At 41.9% G+C, this 12,919-nt stretch overlaps 1 pseudogene; it reads left to right on the forward strand.

Moving 5' to 3' along the window:
* Window positions 1-10,942: 10,942 nt before the first annotated feature.
* LOC129085207 (glyceraldehyde-3-phosphate dehydrogenase-like) lies at window positions 10,943-11,944 on the forward strand (annotated as a pseudogene).
* The last annotated feature ends 975 nt before the right edge of the window (window positions 11,945-12,919 follow it).

The raw sequence follows: 12,919 nt of genomic DNA on the forward strand, positions 1-12,919 counted from the left end.
CTAAATGCCCATCAGTAGATGATTTGATAAAAAAAAACTATGGTACATTTATACAATGGTATACTACCCAGTAGAAAGAAAAAAAGAACTACTAAACCTTGCGACAGCATGGATGGAACTGGAGAGCATTATGCTAAGCGAAATAAGCCAGGGAGCAAAAGACAAATACCATATGATCTCACCTATAAGCGGAACCTAACCAACAATACAAAGATGCAAAGAAAATAAGACCAGCAACACTGAAAGGAAAAGAAACCAACAGAGACAAGAGGTGAGGGGGGCACAGGAAAAGAAAGGGAATGGGAGGGTCGGGGAACATGTAGCAAGGTCTCATGGACAAAACCAAAGGGGAAGGATTGAGGGAGGGAGGTGGGGAGGGGGCAGGGGAAGGTGGTGGGGGGAAGGCAGAGACAAATGTATTTGAAAAAATATAGAAAATAAATTTTAATAAATAGATAATTAAATAAAACAAACAAACAAAAAAAAGAATAGTATAGGAAATGGAGAGGACAAAGAACTTGTATGTACGACCCATGGACATGAAGTAATGGTGGGAGGGAATATTGGTGGGAGGGAGATGCAGTGTGGAGGGGAATAAAGGGGAGAAAAATGGAACAACTGTAACCGCATAATCAATAAAATATATTTTTTTAAAAATCCAGCACCCATTTATGAAAAAAACAATCAGCTAAGTGGGAATAGAGGGATCATACCTCAACATAATAAAGGCCATATACAAGACACCTACATCCTACATCATACTCCCTGGGCAAAAACTAACAGCTTTCCTCTCAAGATCAGGAACAGGACAGAGGTGTCAGTTTTTACCACTTCTATTCAACATAGTATTGGAAGTTCTAGCCACAGCAATCAGACAAGAAAAAAAAGGCATCCAAATTGAAAAGGAAAAAGTAAAACTGTCATTATTTGCAGACGACATGACAGTGTACACAGAAAACCCTATAGTCTCCACCAAAAAAACTACTCAACATAAAAAGTGAATTTGGCAAAATAGCAGGATAGAAAGTCAATATTCAGAAATTGATGTTGTTTCTGTACACCAACAGTGATCAGAAAGAGAAACTAGGAAAAAACTCCCATTTACTATAGCAACAAGAAAAATAAAGTACCTAGGAATAAACTTAACCAAGCAGATAAAAGACTTGTACTTGGAAAACTATAGAATACTGAAGAAGAAAATTAGGAAGATACCAACAAATGGAAGCATATACCATATCCATGGATTGGGAGAATTAACATCATTAAAATGTCCATACTACCAAAAGCAACCTATCAAGTCAATGCAATTCCTATTAAAATATCAATGGTATATTTCAGAGATCTACAAAAAACCCAAAGACTTTAAAAATTAATATGGAACCAAAAAAGACCCTTCATAGCCTCAGCAATCTTGAGAATGAAGAATAAAGTTAAGAGGGATCACGACACCCAATATCAGAACTATACAATAAGACCACTGTAATCAAAACAGTCTCATACTGGCATAAGAACATATACAATGTTCTTATAGATCAATGGACAGGATAGAGAGCACCAAAACAAACCCATGTCTCTATGGTCAATTAATATTTGACAAAGGGGGCATAAGCATACAGTGAAGTAAAAATACCCTCTTCAATAAATTGTGTTGGGAGAACTAGATTGGTACATGCAAAAAAATGAAACTAGATCACCAACTTATACCATACATCAGAATAAGTTCAATATGGATAAAAGACTATAAATATAAGCTTTGACACCATAAAAGCCCTAGAGGAAAACACAGGCAGTAAAATTTCAGCTATTCCATGCAGCAATAGTTTTGCCAATATATCTCCTAGAGCAAGGAAAAACAAACAAATGGGACTACATCAAATTAGAAAGCTTCTGCATGGCTAAAGAAAACATCATCAAAATGAAAAGGGAAGCAACTGTACAGGGGAACATATTTGCCAATGATACATTCGACAAGGGTTTGATCTCCAAAGTATATTAAGAACTCATATGACTCAACATCAGGAAAACAAACCATCCAGTTAAAAAAAAATGGACAAAGGACCTGAATAGACACTTTCCCAAGGATGACATACAGACATATGAAAAGATGTTCAACATCACTAGCCATCAGAGAGATCCAAATTAAAACCACAATGAGATATCATCTCACACCAGTCAGAATGGCCATCTTTACCCATCAAAGATGGAGATGTACGTAAAAACGCTTCGTTTCCGCACACAACAAAAGGAAGGGTAACAACCGATTAAAAAAACAAAAAACAACTAGAACTTCCAGAATATCAAACCACATGGAAGTCCAACAACCAAGGAGTTAAAGAAGAAACATTCATCCAGACTGGTAGGAGGGGTGGAGACAGGCATGTGGGATGGAGAGGACACATAGAAAGGCAGCGGCTGGCAGACCAGGATTTCCCACATTCATGAGTGGATAAGCTGGGAGGAACATCTAGGGAGCAAGACAAACCATGCAACCCAGGGTTCCAGTGTGGGGAAATAAAGCCTCAAAACCTGTGGCTGTAAAAACCTGTGTTTGCTGCAGCACAGGAAACTCTCAGTCTCACAGAAGAGTCCATTGGATAGGGCAATTGGATCCTAGAATGATACAAGCCCACCCACCCAGGAATCAGCACCAGAAGGGCCCGATTTGCTTGTGGGAAACAAGGGAAGTGACTGAAAGCAGGCCTAGAGCCAAGCAAGCCAGGACGCAATATTGTTCCCTCTGTGACCCCACCCCCAACATAGTGCGGAGAAGTGGACTGCCCTACCCTAATGAATACCTAAGGCTCTGCCCCTTACAACAAAACAGGTGTGCCTAGACAAAGAAAAATGGCTGAAATGAAAGAGCAGATCAAAACTCCAGAAAAAGAACTAAGCAACCTATCAGATGCAGAGTTCAAAACACTGGTAATCAAGATGCTCACAGAAATGATTGAGTATGGTCAAAAAACGAAGGAAGGAATGAAGGCTATACAAAGAGATATAAAGGAAAATAAACAGGGAACCAACAGTGAAAGGAAGGAAAATGGAACTCAAATCAACAATTTAGAACAAACGGAAGAAATAAACACCCAACTGGAAGAGAATGAAGAAACAAGAATTCCAAAAAAAAAAAAAAATGAGGAGAGGCTGAGGAACCTCTGGGACAACTTTAAACATTCCAACATCCAAATCATAGGGCTACCAGAAGGAAGAGAAGAAGAGCAAGAAATATAAAAACTTATTTGAAAAAATAATAAAGGAAGACTTCCCCAATCTGGCAAAGGAACTAGACATGCAAGTCCAGGAAGCTCAGAGAGTCCCAAAGAAGTTGAACCCAAGGAAGAACATGACAAGAAACATCATAATTACATTAACCAAGATTAAAGCTAAGGAGAGAATCTTAAAAGCAGCAAAAGAAAAGGAGACAGTTACCTACAAAGGAGTTCCCATAAGACTATCAATGAATTTCTCAAAAGAAACGTTACAGGGAAGAAGGGACTAGAAAGAAGTATTCAAAGTCATGAAAGCCAAGGACCTACATCCAAGATTACTCTACCAAGCAAAGCTCTCATTTAGAATGGAAGGACAGATAAAGTGCCTCACAGATAAGATCAAGTTAAAGGAGCTCATCATCACCAATCCCTTACTATATGAAATGTTAAAGGGACTTATCTAAGAAAAAGAAGATCACAACTGATAATAAACTTACAACTATCAACAGCTGAACATAAAGAAAAACAAAAACAAAAACTAAGCAAACAACTAAAACAGGAACAGAACCACATAAATGGAGATCACATGGAGGGTTATCAGTGGGGTAGGGGATGGGTATAATGAGGGACAAAGGTACAGGGAATAAGAAGCATAATTGGTAGGTACAAGATAGACAGGGGGAGATTAAGAATAGTATAGGAAATGGAGAAGCTAGAGAACTTATATGTACAACCCATGAACATGAACTAAGGGGAGGGGTGAGGGGAATAATGGAGGGTGGGGGAGTGCAGAGCAGTGGGAGATAAAAGGGAGAAAAAGTTGGGACAACTGCAATAGCATGATCAATAAAATATACTTTAAAAATTTAAAAGAAAAGAAGAATGGCCATCATCAATAAATCAACAAACAATTGCTGGCAAGATTGTGGAGAAAAATGAACCCTAATGCACTGTTGCTGGGAATACAGACTGATGCAGCCACTGTGGAAAACAGTATGGAATTTCCTCAAAAATCTAAAAATTGAACTGCCGTTTGACTCAGTGATTCCACTGCTGGGATTATACCCTAAGAATCCCGAAACACCAATTCAAAATAACTTATGTATCATTATGTTCATAGCAATGTTATTTACAATAACCAAGTGCTAGAAACAGCCTAAGTGCCCATCAGTAAATGAGTGGGTCAAAAAACTGTGGTATATTTACACAGTGGAATACTATGCAGCAGAAGGAAAGAAAGAACTCCTACTCTTTGCGATGGCATGGTTGGAACTGGAAAGTATTATGCTAAGTGAAATAAGCCAGGCAGTGAAAGACAAATACCATATGATCTCAACTGTAAGTGGAACCTAATCAACAAAAACAAGTGAGCAAAATAGAACCAGAGACATGGAAATAAATAACAAGCTGACAGTGACCAGAGGGGTGGGGGAGGGGGATAGAAGAGGAAGGGGCAAGTCAAGGAACATGAATTGAGGACACAAGGGCACAGACAATGGGGTGGGAATTGACTGTGGGAGGAGAGGCGAGGCGGGACGGGATGGGGCAAGGAAGAGCAACAGGAAAAGGTGGGACAACTGTAACTAAACAATAAAAATTTTTTAAAAACTTCTGCTTGTTGGGAAACGTCCTTTCTGTTTTCAGAAACTGTTGTCTGGCTGACAGCCTAGAGGGCCCGTGGCTGGAGCTAATCAAGGAGGCCTTGGGAAAATAAGCCACTGAGGAGACAAAATCTGTCACCCTGGCAGGGGCGCAGTCCCTGCCTCCCTCTTATCACCCTGCTCAGTCCTGGGAGATGGCTGGTTAGTCAATGACAAGTAAGGCCCCTCAATGGAAGGGGCAACCTAAGAGAGGCACAGCCACAATGGGCATCAGGGACAAACTTGGGGGACACGGAGAAAGGGCAGAAAGACCCTCACCCCTCAGCTATGATATGGCCAGGGTCCTCACTCTATCTGAAAGAAGTCTCCTCATCTCTTGGAAACTCTGATCCCCTGCCTGGGTCAGGTTTGAAACAATACTAGGCACAGCTCTAAACTGGATCGGGTGGTTCCCTGGGGAAATCAGGCCCAGAAGTAAATTCCTTGAAGCATGCTTTATTTTTCCCTCAAAAGCTATGATAACCAACTCATGCTGGGAAGGAAATTTACATTATTCACAGATCCTGGCCTTCAACCCTTTGGCACTCTCCTGCCATTTGTTTTCTTCAAAACATCCTCTATTCTCTGTAAACATTAGCATACTGATGATGTAATGAGATCGCCTGTACATTTCAATTACCTAGACCCATTGATAACCCTTTCAATAAAAGCCTTTGGACACAGGGGCTTGGGGTCTTCTCTGCTAGAGGGAAGTGCCATCCCCTCTCCTGGAAGACAGAGAAGTGTCTGGGACGACTCACTTTATTTTCCCATCTGTGACAACCCTGGGACAGACTCTGTGGGACCAGAGTCCACACTCCCGCCTTCATCTGCTTTCATTTTGTATTGAATTTTTAGATAAGCAGATACATTATATATATTTATATATATTCCAATAGAGTGTGTGTGTGTGTGTGTGTGTGTGTATAAACATTTTAAGGAACTGACTCATGTGATTATGGAGGCTGACAAGTCCAAAATCTGCAGGGTAGGCCAGCAGGCTGGAGACCCAGGAAAGAGCTTATGTAGCAGTTCAAGTATGAAGGTCATGTGCTGGCAAAATTCCCTCTTGCTTGGAGGAATTTAGTCTTTTGTTCTAGTCAGGCCTTCAACTGATTCGATGAGGCCCACCCATGTTATGGAGTACAATCTGCTTTACTGAAAGTCCACATTAATCTCATCCAAAAACATCCTCACACAAACATTCAGAGCAGTATTTGAGCAAACATCTGGGCAGCATAGCACTCAGCCAAGTAGACCCATAAATTTAACCATCCCCATTCTTATGGATGATAATTTTTTAAAAAGCAAACAGAGCCCTGCTGAGGTGGCTCAGTTGGTTGCAGCATTGTCCTGTACACTAAAAGTCTGGGGGGTTGATTCCCAGCCAGGACACATACCTAGGTATGGGTTTGATCCCCACTTGGGGCATGTATAGGAGGCAACTGAGTGATGTCTCTCTCTCTCTCTCTCTCTCTCTTTCCCTCCCTTTCTCTCTCTCTCAAATCAATGGACATAAATGGACATATCCTTGGATGAAGATTGAAAAAAAAAAAAAAGCAGAATCCCCTCCAACAGTTACTCATGATCCAGGGTAAAGAATCAGAGCCATGTAACTCCTTTTAGAGATAATACAGTTCCTTTTACTGAAGAGTTTACCACAGTTGAGTGTCTTGCCCAAGAGCATAGAGTGCCTTAGCAATAGAGTTTGAAAATTATTGAGGTGGAACCATAGTAAGACAGGGACTGTCTGTAGTCTGCATGCTTTTTGAGAATAGGACTTTTTCTGCTTGATATATTCTATACCAACACAGTGCTTTCATAAAACAAGGATTCGATAAACATTTTGTTAAATTATTTATAGCCTCTGACTTTAAGGAATTTACAATCAAAATAAGAAAAACATACAAATTAAAATAAAACAAAGGAAAATTATACCATGAAAGAGATAAAACACAGTTCTATTAGTGTTTCAGGAGAGAAAAATATCTTATATAATTGAAAGATTTTGTCCATAATTCCAGGTGCCACGGCCATGCTAATGGGAAGATGCTGATCTCTCATGTAATGCCAGTGGAGGAGAGTGTGGTCAAACAAAAAAACAAATTAGGAAACTCAGCTTTCACCTTTATCCTGCCAAAAAATTCAGCTTCAAGATTTTTTTCTCCTATCAAACACAAGTCTGATGGCAAATCTAATGATTGTTCTCAAGTAATGAATCCACCAAGGAAGCTAGAAGAGGCCTACTTCCAGATAAAAGAACTCTCATTGATGTGGCAATTTCAGGACCAGGTTTGGGACTAGCTCTTGTGCTTCAAGCTGCAGGGCCACTCTGGACGTTCCAGTTGTCTCTGTATCTCCCCGTGTTCTTTACATAAGAGACAAGACAACATAAGCTTTTTTACTCCAAATTTATATCACCTAAAAGTGATGAAAAGGAAAGAAAAAGGTGGGATCTTTCCCTCAAAGATAAATCTTCCCCCTGAAATCGATAGAAAAACACATTTGAGAGGCTTCCAAGAAGTATAACTAAGACTCACATATGTAGATATTTTCCACTTTGGGGTAGAAACCCATTTTTCCAAAGGTTGAGGCGATGTCTTTGTTCAGTTGAAGTTTAGAGATGTCTTTATTGAGTTTGAGAATCCAGAGGAAAAAGACACGAAACTGTTAAAAGATAAACTCAGGCATATTAAACATTTTTAGAGTTATTTAAGCATGTATCCACTTGAATGGGGTGGTGCCAAACCAGAAATGGTTAGGAGCGCTCTGTTGACAGGAGCCAGGGGAAAGACATATGGAGAAAGCAGGGAAGCAAAGAAAGGATGTTTTTTAATTGGCTACAGCTTAAAGTCTAGTTTGCTTGTTGTGACTGGTTGTCTTTAGCATTCTGATTTTATAACTTCGAGGTATTTACAGGCATAGGTTTTGGTTTGCTTATGCAGGCTGCCAGTGGCACTAGATCTACAACCTAATAAGCCTCCTTGCTTAATTAATTTAACAAAACACTTGGATGGAGAGGACTAGATGGTCAGGAGACCCCTCCAGCAATGCTGGCCCTTCGCCTAAATACCTTAGCTGTGCCGTAACCAAACAAGACACCCTACGAAGACCCAGATCCCCGAAAAGCACCATTATCACAGGGCCAGTTCAGCCTCAGAACCACTCCATCGTCTTCCAGTAAAAGAGGGCTGCCAGATCTCCTGTTCCTCTGCAGTAGATCCCATCCTGCAAAATATTGTACATTTTATAACTGGGGGAGGATAGATAGGAAAAGTCCACACCAGATGTTGGATCATCAAATGTTATCGTTTTAGAACTTTCCTCATTCCCAGAGGCAAGCTTACAAGTCATTAATTCAAATGTTTATCTACATCAGTCTATTTTACCTGCAGAAGACTGGGAGTCTCTGGGCTATTCTTCATCAATGTCCTCCAGTTATTTTTCCCTAAAAGTAAGCTCATCTGTTTCCAACTTTTGAAAGACTGAAGTTGCATAGCCGGCTGGAACAAATAAGCTTCAGGTGGCTACTGCTCTGTCTGATCCTTGCAACACATCTTTTATTTTCACAAGAAATCTCCTAAGCTGAGTCTAGTGACCTAATTGCAAACATTTTCCTATTCATCAGTTACTTTAAGGAAAGCAGGTAGAAGAGAGTTTATGCAGGGCAGAGTTTCTGTTAGGACTAGAATTGCTCTACCTTTTTAAAATTTTTAATTAAATTCACTGGGTTAACATTGGTTAATAGGTTCATATAGGTTTCAAGTACACATTTCTGTGATACATGATCTGTACATTGCCTTGTGTACCCACCAGCCAAAGTCAGATCACCTTCCATCACCCAATATGTGGCCCCGCTTACACTCCCCACCCCACCCCAACTCCCTCTGGTAACCTCCATACTGTTGTCTGTGTCTATGAGTTTCAGTTTTATATCCCATATATGCATGAAGTCACTTGGTCCTTAGCTTTCTCTGACTGATTTATTTTGCTTAGCATGATATTCTCAAGGTCCACTGATGTTGTTGAAAATGGCAGTATTTCATCTTTTCTTATGGCTGTGTAGTATTCCATTGTATATAGGTACCACATCTTCTTTATCCAATCCTCTATAAAAGGACACCTTGGTTGTCTCCATGTCTTGGCCACTATGAATAATGCTGCAATGAACACGGGAGTGCATATATCTTGGCAAATAAATGTTTTCAATTTTCCAGGTAGATACCCAGGAGAGGAATTGCTGGGTCATATGGTACTCTATTCTTAATTATTTTAGGAACCACCAGACTGTTTTCCACAGTGGTTATACCAGTTTACATTCCCACCAGCAATGAATGAGGGTTCCCTTTTCTTCACAATCTCTCCAGCACTTGTTATTATTTGTCTTATTGATAATAGCCATAGAATTGCTATACTTTTAAGTCCTCTTCTGACTTCAATATATGTACTGTATACATATCATATATAGTATTTATATATAGAATATAGTTAATATTTATATACTTATATAATATTATGGTATAAGAAATATATTTGGTCTTTGTCTCCAATTCCTGGCACCAAGTTCCTAAAACCCTTGGAATTTCCTGAATGATAGGAGTGGTGTTTGTCATTTATAAGGAGCCCCTTTTGAGGGGACTTTTGGGAAGCCCTGAAGTGTAGGAGCTGGTTGACAGAGGAACCAACCATGTTATTAGAGGGTGGAAACTTTCAGCCCCACTCCTGACTTTCAAGGAGCAGAGAGGAACTAGAGATTAAGTTCATCATCAATGATCAGTGATTTAATTGATCATGCCTATAATGAAGCCTCCACAAAGCCCCAAAAGGATGGGTTCAGAGAGCTTCAGGGTTGGTGAACATGTGGAGGTATGCGCAGAGTGGCTTATGCCTAGAGAGAGTATAGAAGCTCTGTGCCCTTTGCCCCATGTATCTCTTCCATCCGGCTATTCCTGAGTTTTAAAATAAACTGGTGATCCAGTAAACAAAATGTTTCCTAAGTTCCCTGACCCACTTTTGCAAATTAAATCAAAACTCAGAAAGAGATCTTGGGCACCTCCCAGTTACAGTTTCTGCAGTGGGGGAAGGGGCAATCTTGTGGAGCTGAGCCCTTAATCAGTGGGATCTGATGCTATGTCCAGGTAGTGCCAGAACTGAGTTAAATAATAGGCCACATAGGTGGTATCACAGTTGCTTCATACATGGAAAACGCAAACCCACACATTTGGTGTCAGAAGTGGAGTAGTGTGTAGAACATTAAGAGTAAACACATACAGGAAGAAGTGTGTGTTTTTTTCCCTTTACCAATATACAGGTGGGAGAGTAGGTTTACAGCTGTTTGTATGGAAAATAATACAATAATTAATAATAAAACAAGAATAAACTCTGTGTTTCACATACAACTATAAACCTACTTTTGCCTGACCCCGTCTGATTAAATTTCCCAGTTCCTTGATCCCTCTGTCTACAGTTGGTGAAAGAGCTGTGTGTTAGTTCTGTTGCATTATCAAGGACTGCCCCTGGGCAACACTGATACAGGATTATAAGGAGCTAGGAAAATTCCTCAGCAAGTGGAATAGGGAAACAAATAAATAGCTGAACAAATTGGCGGAACAGTTTATAGCCGCATAAAAAAAGCGTTGTCCTTAGAGATAACACTTAGGCCTCAGTTGTGTTTCAGCTCCACGTCCAGAAAAGCAGCAAAACCAGATGGGTGACACCAGAACCAGATGCAATGACTAAGGACTCCCTGTCTGACACTGCCCAATCATTGGAGACTATGGCCCTGAAAGGGCACACCTGGAGAGCTGATGAATGTTCTATTGAACCCTCCTCTGAGACCTCCCCTAAGATTCCTGGCCCCTACCCCTGACCCCCTGCCCCCGCCAAGAGAGAGAGAGAGAATGGGACACAGACTCTGCGGAACAATATGAAGACCATGCAGGAAGAAAAAGGGAGAAAGGATTGTTGCTGGTGGGCCATGAGAAAGTGCTGTGTGGTTCTGAATTAAGAACTGGAGATCCTGGCTCTATGCTCCTACTGTTGAACACACAGCCGGGTCTTCCTGCGCAGTGCCAGCCTCAACCCTGCGACAAGATGGTAAAGATCAGAGTGAACGGATTTGGCCTTACTGGGCGCCTGGTCACCAGGGCTGCTTTTTACTCTGGCAAAGTAGACATTGTCACCATCAATGACCCCTTCATTGACCTCAACCACATGGTCTACATGTTCCAGTATCGTTCTACTCATGGCAAGTTCAAAGGCACAGACAAGGCTGAGAACGAGAAACTTATCCTCAATGGAAAGTTCATCTCCATCTTCTAGAAGTGAGATTCTGGCAACATCAAATGGGGTGATGCTGGTGCTGAGTATGTTGTGGAATCCACTGGTGTCTTCACTACCATGGAGAAGGCTGGGGCTCTCTTGAAGAGTGGAGCCAAGAGGGTCCTCATCTCTGCCCCTTCTGCCGATGCCCCCATGTTTGTGATGGGTGTGAACTATGACAAGTATGACAACTCCATGAAGATTGTCAGCAATGCCTCCCGCACCACCAACTGCTTGGCCCCCCTGGCCAAGGTCATCCATGACAACTTTGGCATAGTGGAGTGGCTCATGACCACAGTCCATGCCATCACTGCCACCCAGAAGACCGTGGACAGCCCCTCTGGGAAGCTGTGATGTGATGGCCGAGGGGCTGCCCAGAACATCATCCCTGCTTCTACTGGCGCTGCCAAGGCTCTGGGCAAGGTCATCCCTGAGCTGAGTGGGAAGCTCATTGGCATGGCCTTCCGTGTCCCCACCCGCAATCTGTCAGTTGTGGATCTGACCTGCTGCCTAAAGAAAGCTGCCAAATACAATGACATCAAGAAGGCAGTGAAGTAGGCACCAGAGGGCCCCCTCGAGGGCATCCTGGGCTATACCAAGGACCAGGTTGTCTCCTGCAACTTTAACAGTGACATCCATTCCTCCACCTTTGATGCCGGGGCTGGCATTGCCCTCAATGACCACTTTGTCAAGCTCATTTCCTAGTATGACAATGAATTTGGCTATAGCAACAGGGTGGTGGACCTCATGGTCCACATGGCCTCCAAGGAGTAAAAGACCCCTGGACCACCAGCCGCAGTGACAGGAAGAGAGATGCTCAGATGCTGGGGAGTCCTTGCCCCAAATCGATCACCGAACACACTGAGAATTTCTTGACCTCCAGTTTCCACCCTAGACCCCCTGAAGAGGGGAGGGGCTTAGGGAGCCCTGCCTTGTCATACACCATCAATAAAGTTCACTGTAGCCTTCCCCCCCGCCCCCCCAAAAAGAACTGGAGATCCTGGTGATGCAGCACATGGTTCTGGGAACTGTGAGGGGCCTGCCTAGCCGAGCTCCGGACTTCTGTTCTTTTTCCTCTGAAGGATGGTATCCCTGACTGGCCAAACTGGGCAAATGGGGGAAGGTAGGACTGTGTTGGTTTTTTTAAACAGATTTTGAGATTTTAACAGCATCATTTAGCCATTATTCAAAACTTACACAAGTTTTGAATATATAGTTGTTTTTGCCAAACTCTGCCATTGAGAGCCATAATTTTTAAGGGCAGCAGGCAAAGGACCTAGAACAGAGGGACCCCGGGGAAGGGGGTGCATTGTTCCAGTAATAGCATCTGGGGCTCCCCTCGACAAGGGGTCCATTATTCAGTAACAAGCTGGCCCTAGGCAGACCTGCTCAGGGTTAGGCCCCTGACTGGTAACACCACCACTGGGGACTCAAAATATCACAGAATCACTGTCCCAGGTTTAAGGAAAGGAGCTTAAAGACTACCCTAATTCCCAGAATACTAAAATCCAAATGAATGATTTGCCCATGGTCACTTAGTAAGTGGCTAAATGGGCTAATACACATAAAGCATCCAAAACACTGCCTGGCACATATGGTTATCCAACAAATTGAGAGCCAACTGGCGGTTCTAGCTTCAGGTTCTTAGCTTCCCAAACACTCCATGCTTATCGATTATACTAACTCCTTTTAATTAGACTGTTAAACATAAGGTATTCACTTGTGTAATGAACATTTTTTAACTGAGTA

Source organism: Pteronotus mesoamericanus, unplaced genomic scaffold (genome assembly GCF_021234165.1).
Source record: "Pteronotus mesoamericanus isolate MK-2021 breed Mesoamerican mustached bat unplaced genomic scaffold, CSHL_Meso_final scaffold_232, whole genome shotgun sequence".
NCBI lineage: Eukaryota > Metazoa > Chordata > Mammalia > Chiroptera > Mormoopidae > Pteronotus > Pteronotus mesoamericanus.